Source organism: Aquila chrysaetos, chromosome 3 (assembly GCF_900496995.4).
Source record: "Aquila chrysaetos chrysaetos chromosome 3, bAquChr1.4, whole genome shotgun sequence".
In the NCBI taxonomy this organism is placed as follows: domain Eukaryota; kingdom Metazoa; phylum Chordata; class Aves; order Accipitriformes; family Accipitridae; genus Aquila; species Aquila chrysaetos.
Window position 1 is genome coordinate 67121163 of NC_044006.1, and position 7048 is coordinate 67128210.

The 7048-nt window shown below is 43.3% G+C and overlaps 1 protein-coding gene across 2 annotated transcripts in view; it reads right to left on the bottom strand.

Moving 5' to 3' along the window:
- Positions 1-5306, bottom strand: part of WDR37 (WD repeat domain 37) — a 49738-nt gene extending 44432 nt beyond the window's left edge. Inside the window, exon 1 of one of the 2 annotated variants that reach the window (XM_030009173.2) lies at positions 5156-5306. The gene's annotated coding sequence lies outside the window, so the exon portion shown is untranslated. The remainder of the gene's footprint in view (positions 1-5155) is intronic. The other variant, XM_030009174.1, reaches the window with a different exon arrangement.
- Between the last annotated feature and the right edge of the window lie 1742 nt (positions 5307-7048).

Sequence of the window (7048 nt, forward strand, 5' to 3'; positions counted from 1 at the left end):
AAAAATCACTAAGAAGTAGGGGCATCTTGTTTCCTGAACCAAATGAAGCTGAATTCACAAAGGCTAAAAATTAGCAATCAAGAGTAAAAAAAAGCTGAACAAAAGTACTTTCCAAGAAAAAAAGAAGAAAAAAAAAAAACAAACAAAAAAACAAAACAGAAAAGGGGGAAGAGTGTTGTATTACAAAACTATACTCATTAAGGGTGGCAGTTCACAAGTACTGCATTATTAAAAAGTGAGCTTATGAGACATATTAAGCTATTCAGCTCAATTGTTTTGAAAATGCTGCATTTGCATAGTGTTCTTCACACAATGATCTGTCAAAGCCTCAAGAGAACAGTACCAAATGAATTTCTGACAAAGTCAATCAGCAGAGGTAGGGAAGAAAAAGATGTCCTAGAAAACATCTAGACCACAGGTGACTACTACTTTCTGAATGCAAAGATACTGAAGTATTTCAGTTATGCTGTTTAATTAAACTCACAGCATATTTTACAGTGTGTTAAATTAAAGTTCTGCCACCTACCTTTCTGTAACATATGTTACCATGTATTCAGTCACAGGAAATATTTCATCAGAGTAACAGTAAAGAGCAGATGTGTAACCAATTACTGTTTTATTCAGCCACAACAGAGAAATGGCACCAAACAGAAGTGCACACACTGGTCTTACTAGACTTAAAAACTCACTGCAGCAATCAACTAATTCTACTTGCCTACTTCTTCTACTCCTGAACATGGAACAAGCAGACTGCTGCAAGGAAGGAATTCCTGGGGTATGCATGCTGCTGAAGCCAGGGAGAAAATGTTTTAAGAAGTGTCAGAGCACAGACAGAATGGCTACAGTATTGCATTTCCTTTTTTGTTCATTCAAGACAACAGACAAGTCTGTAAAGGGAAAGCATCAGGAAGTTTCAGCAACATCTCTTACCCAAGATATCCCTGCTCCATTTTGTTTAGCATTTAGCAATAGTAATACTTACTATTTAAAGGATTGGGTGAAAACAAAAAACCAAACCAAAACAAAAAAACCACCACAGAAACAATTTTACTGTATTTGTGTGTGCTTTTAAATCTCCTAGACAGTCTCAGGTCTCTCATTTTCAAACATGGTTTAGAACAAAATTTCAGCGTATACTACATAAGAAACAAAGGCTTTTTACAGTAGTAATTATTGTTCTGTGCAACATTAAAACCTTAAAACACAAATATGCCAATGAACCTTTTTTTGTTTCCCACAAAGCAGGGAGGGAAAGGGGAAAGAGAGGAGAATGATTACAGTTATTAAGTTCTTAACTACATGTAACAGTCTGACAGAATTACTCATGAGGTAAGGGAATTTAGGGATCAACATACGCCACTACAATCTTTATTAATATGCAAAGAAATCACATTTAAAGGAGTAAAACTTCCATTTTGAGGTCTTCAGTGAACAATTTGTTTCAAGGATGCTGTACATTCAAGTGCCATTAACTCAACGCAAGCTCCAAGAATACAGCACACCTGAGAAAGATCAGGCTAAACAGACTTCTTTGTAAGACTAGTTGTTTTGCTGAAGATAAATATTTAGGAAACAAAACCATCCCAGATCATCACAGATGATGCTAGAACCACTGATAAGTGTGCTTAAACCTTATGAAATCCACTCGAGCATTACAACATTAATTTTTTTTTCTAAATTTAGTGCAGCATACTTTCAAACAAAACTGGATGTTCCTCGAAATGTAAAAGGGGAAAGCATCCACCCCATTTCTCCCTTCAACAGAAACCATAGTAAAGAAGCTGCATTAATGAATTTTAAGTATGTTATACAGCTGGAAATCAACGATAAAAGCTTTAACACATTAGTAAGTACCTACTCTGAGCAAGCTTCTAACACCAACATCCAAGCGTAAGCCAGCCCAGTTTTGCTGCTAGCAAGCTTTGATCTTGCTAATTCAACTACGTCAGCAAATGCTGCAATCACACCAAAATGCAGTGCAGGCCTAGCCTGTCAAACAGTCTACTAAAGCAAGAAATGATACTCTCAACCATACAGACTTATTTTAACTAATATTAAACAACAATAATAATCAAGCTTGGATGATTTTTATTTTTTTTTATTTAAAATATAGAAGAAACCTGCCTGGGTCCACTAATAATCATCAGACCAAGACCTGTTAAGTGAAATTGCTGGTGTCCTGAAAGCATACAACTTTCCTTTAGGATCTGTGCCACCTATGCTCACTGACTGTGCTCACTGTTTCAACTAGTTTAAATGATACAGGGTACGATACAATCTTACATTTAACACTAGTTAGTCACCAACGAGTATATAACATACCTTGTTTTATTAATAGGTATTGATTAGCAAACTTTATTGAAGAGTTCAACAGACAGCATCAGCTCCTGCTAAATTACATACTGCTGGTTAAATCCTAAAATATGTTTGAAAGCTACTTTACCTCCTTAGCTGTTTCACAGATATTTTAGCCCCAATTCCTCTATTAGCAAATCCCTAATAGCCTAGAAGTAGTCTACATGCATGCACAGGTATGCAAATACAAGACCTGAGGGTGAGGAATCCTAAGGAAGTTCAAGAGCAAAGGCTGTTTAACCAGGTATTTGTTTAAGGAAGCACTGCACCACATACAGAGGCCAGAATCTTATTGTGCTAGTCTCTAAACAAACAATATTTAGGTACTTATTACCGATGTACTAGATATATTGCTATTATGCTTTTATGCAAGCAGAGTGACCTCTAATATCACTGCTCTTCATTTGGGAATATATTACTTGCTAATAAATTACAATCTTCTACTGCTTAAGACATCAACAAAAGCAAGTAACTTTGACACTAACTATAATACGTTTAGCAAGCTTTTCTGAAGCACCAACAAATAACCTTTATACAGCACATTCTTGAAGCATTTCCTCATATGGCCTACCACAGAGAACTACCAAATCTTCCAACAGTACATGTAACAGCACTGCAAGTACCCAGTCCTACCATCTTGAAACACTAAGACAGTCTCAAAATAGTCAGTAAGTATTACTCAGGGATGAGAAAATAACAAATCAGTCTGGCTTGCAAGGAGACCATCCCGATTCCTGTTCATTCCTCAGTGGTCGTGCATAGAGTACTAACAAACTCTCCCCACAGAGGTCTGAAGTGGTGGCCTCCAGAACAAGCCCCTCGCCCTGGCCTTCACCTCACAAGACAAGCTACTACTTAGCTCCAAGACTTAAAAATTCCATGACATGAAACGATCCCAATCTCTTCTCAAACTTATAAAATGCAATACCACTTAACTTTTCCTTACTTGACACATACTAGTTCTGGCTTGTAATTTCTGGATATTGTAGAAGTGAGCTCTTCTTTTAAGACAGTATCACCACACTAACAATATTTCTCCCATGACTGTAGCAACACTCTCAAGCATTTCAGTCCATACAAGAGACTGCATCCTTTAAACAAGTCCTAAATTTAAAAGAAAGATGGCGAAAGGGCATGTCTACATTAGAGAGACAGTTTCATCTTAGGAAAGAGTTACCTTTAGATTTAATATGTTAAAGCTAGTTTAGGGACAAATGTACACATAAACAACTGGCATTAAAAAAAAAAAAAAACAACCCACAACACATTACAGTGGCCTCTGCCTTAAATTCTAATGTTGGGTGCAGTCATCTTTTCCTAAAATAATTGCCTAAGTCCACAACACACAAAGCTACATTTAAAGTTATTATCACAAGACACATTAGGGCTGACACATGGACACACAAGATCTTATCTAATGTAAACTACTCATTAGAAAACATACTTGGAGGAGTCTTGAGGTTACCAGCTTACTTTCAAAAATATCACATAAGAAACGCCAGCAGCAGGCCTCCTTGGAAAACAGTTTCAGAAATTTGCTTAAGGAGAATGATACTGCTGCAATGTTGCAAAATGGGTGCCTGAACAATAGACGTTTGTATAATTTCAAGGTGTACTCAATGACACTGAATCACTTCTAAAGAGCTGTTCCACCAGTTCTTTACATAAATCTTCCATGAATTACTGTTATAGAAAGCATACTTTAAAACACTATAACAAAACAACCTTTGACAAGCTGGAAGATGTAACAAGAGGGATAAAACCACACGTAGAAGTTTCTCTTTTCTCACAAACACCAAGATGTCCTTGAACAATGGTTCAAGACTTAACTTGAAAAAGTTTTCCTCATCTTTGCATAAGCACAAACTTTTTATTTTATTTCCTTCTACAACTGGGACCTAACATCTAGTCAACCAACCGCCGAATACATTAAGCATATTAACTCTTCCCTCAAATTTGTTTTCACCGGTTTTAGCTCAGGAAAAGAGAAAAATACTGTAAATGGCTCTTTACAGACATAACTTTTACCCATCTCAGATGGTTCCAAGTCATCCTCCTGCTGCCAAAGGCCAGATCTACCTACCCCATCCCACCACAAACAGCACCTTTCTTCCTCATGCCGTTGTGCCCCACTTCAGGGAATTCGGGCGTTTCATTTTTGCCCCATTTGTACGTATGTCAGAGGATCTCAACTCAGTCCGTAAGCTACTGAGGTACTACACTTGGCTTGTCCTTAGGATACGCAGTAGCACACAAAGTTAGTGAGCAGACCCTACTCAGCAGGCACCCTCGGTTTCACTATCTGCAGACCTGCAACCAGCCCTACAGCCTCGGGATGGAAGTGTTAAAAAAAAAAAAAAAAATCTTAAAAAAAAAAACCAAACGAAACCCAACACACAGGAGAAGAGGAAGAAGGGCTTATTTACGGTTATTTAGGTTTGTAAGAAAGAATGTGCAAGTCATTTCACGCGGAAATCAGCCGGAACAGGACGGGCTGGGAGGGGGTGCCGCGGCAGGAGCCCCGCTTGACGCCACGGGCCTGGCGAGGCGGCGGCACCGCGCAGGTACCACCCGCTGCCCGCGCCGACGGGCTGCGACCCCCGCCCCGGCCCGGCCCTGCCCTTCCTTCCCCCGCGGCTCCCCCCGCACCGGGCCGCGCCCGCAGCCCCTCGGGGGAGCCGCTGCCAGCGGCGGCGGCGGCGGACGTCTCGCCGGGCGGGAAGATGGCGGAGGGTCTGCGCCCCGCTGAGGGAGGGGAGCGGGGGGGGGGGCGCGCCGCGCTGCGGCCCCCCGCACTCACCTGTCAGCCACGGCCGGGCGGCGGGCGGGAAGGGGCAGGACCGCAGACGGCGGGGGGAAGGAGGAGGAGGAGAAGAAGGAGGAGGAGGAGGAGGAGGAGGAGGAGGAGGAGGGCGGGAGGGGCAGCGACGAGCCCGGCGCCGCGCTCCGGCAGCGACGCGCCTCTCCGGTGAGGAGCCTCGCGGCGACATCCGGCGGCGGGCGGAAGCGGCCCCCGCTCGCCGCTATGGCGACGGGCCGGGCAGCGGGCGGCGGGCGGCAGCTCCTCGCCGCCAGCCGAGCCTTCCCGCCCGGCGGCCGGAGCCTCCGGCGGCTCCCGCCCGGCGGCTCGCTGGGGGTGGATACCGTCAGCCCTGGTAGATCGGTACGCGAGCTTACCGGGCCGTGCCGACAGCCTTGCTGGTGCTGCATTTGCCCCGAGGTGCGGTGATGAACGGGGACCCACCGCACGAACAAAACCGCCGGTACGGCTGCGGGCCCCGTCAGGCTGCGAAGGACGGGGGCGGGCGGCTGCGCTGCTACCACCACCCCCCCCTCCACGGTTAGCTCTCAGCCCCGCGTCTCCCAGCTGCTAATTTAATGCTGATACTTGCAAAGCTGAGTTGTGTTGCATCCTAACTGTTGTCCGAGGGGACCACCGTGGACTGGCAAGGGAGAGGAAACTTTCCTGAAAGTCCACTGGGAATTCCTTATTTTTTAATGTAGAATGGCTGGAAGATACCGAATCTGGACTTTTTCTACTGCGTCCGCAGGCAGTAGCATGACAGAAACAGTGAATCAAAGCTAACCACTACATTCTGCAAGTAGGCTGTTCGCTTTGAAGCTTACAACACATAATTGAAATGTGATTAATTCCTTTGCTGATTAACACTTAGAAGAAACCTTCACCTAAAATTCTTATTCATTGTAGCAGATTGTGAAAGCCAAAAGAGGCCTTTGCCTAATTATTTTCTCTCTTCCCGCAGATTATCTGGCTGCCTCAGAAGAGGTCTGCAAAAAGGCCAGAAGAACATGTGCCTCAGAGTGAGGGCTGAAAATAGTACATTTTCTTTTCATGTGCTTCCCAGCTACAAGTATGCCTGCTGCTCTCTTTTGTCTTCTTTTCCCTTTCTACCTCCTTCTGTGCAGTCATGTCTTAATTGCAGCTGTACTAGCACTGACAAAAATAGCGTGTTTTACCTATTTACTAGCATCTTTTTCATCACTGGAGGTCATTCTACAAGATAACCACCCTAACTGGTTGAGAACTTCCCATAATTTTAGCCTATTCCCTTCTTCAAAGCCACCAAAAGGAGAAAGGAAGGGAGCAAAATGAATAGCTAAATGGCTTTAAGGAGAGGAAAGGGGCGAGACAGAACAGGGAAAAGAAGATGGACAAGAGGTAGAAAACAGAGTCGCCTGGAAGGAAGCCTGAACACAACCTGACCAAATGGCACAGTTTGATGCTTTGCATTCTCTTTATAGTTGGTCCAGTTGCAGTTTTTTCAGCCATCTTAGCCAAGTCACAACTACAGTCCTCAGCTATTCAGTTCCCAACTAAACATTTTTTAAGCCTCATTTTTCCTACCAAAATTACTTCATCCTAACATAATTCTACGGTTTTAGCTATAAGTATGAAGGAAAAAAACATCCAGCGAGAGCACAAGGATCCACATTTCAGATTTCCCTGGGAAAACACTTGGTAACTTTCTTACTCTATGGAGCAGCTCACTCTCTATCAGCAGGGGGCAATACAGAGATGACCATTTTTTTCCTGAAGAAATGCAAAATACTGCAGTAAGGAAAGACAGGGGCTTTTTCCTTGATACAGGGTGACTCTGACCTGAAAATTAACAAGCCTTGTATGGATGCAGTTGCTTTTTCACGAGAAAAGAACGGCAAGTGGCCTGTTGTC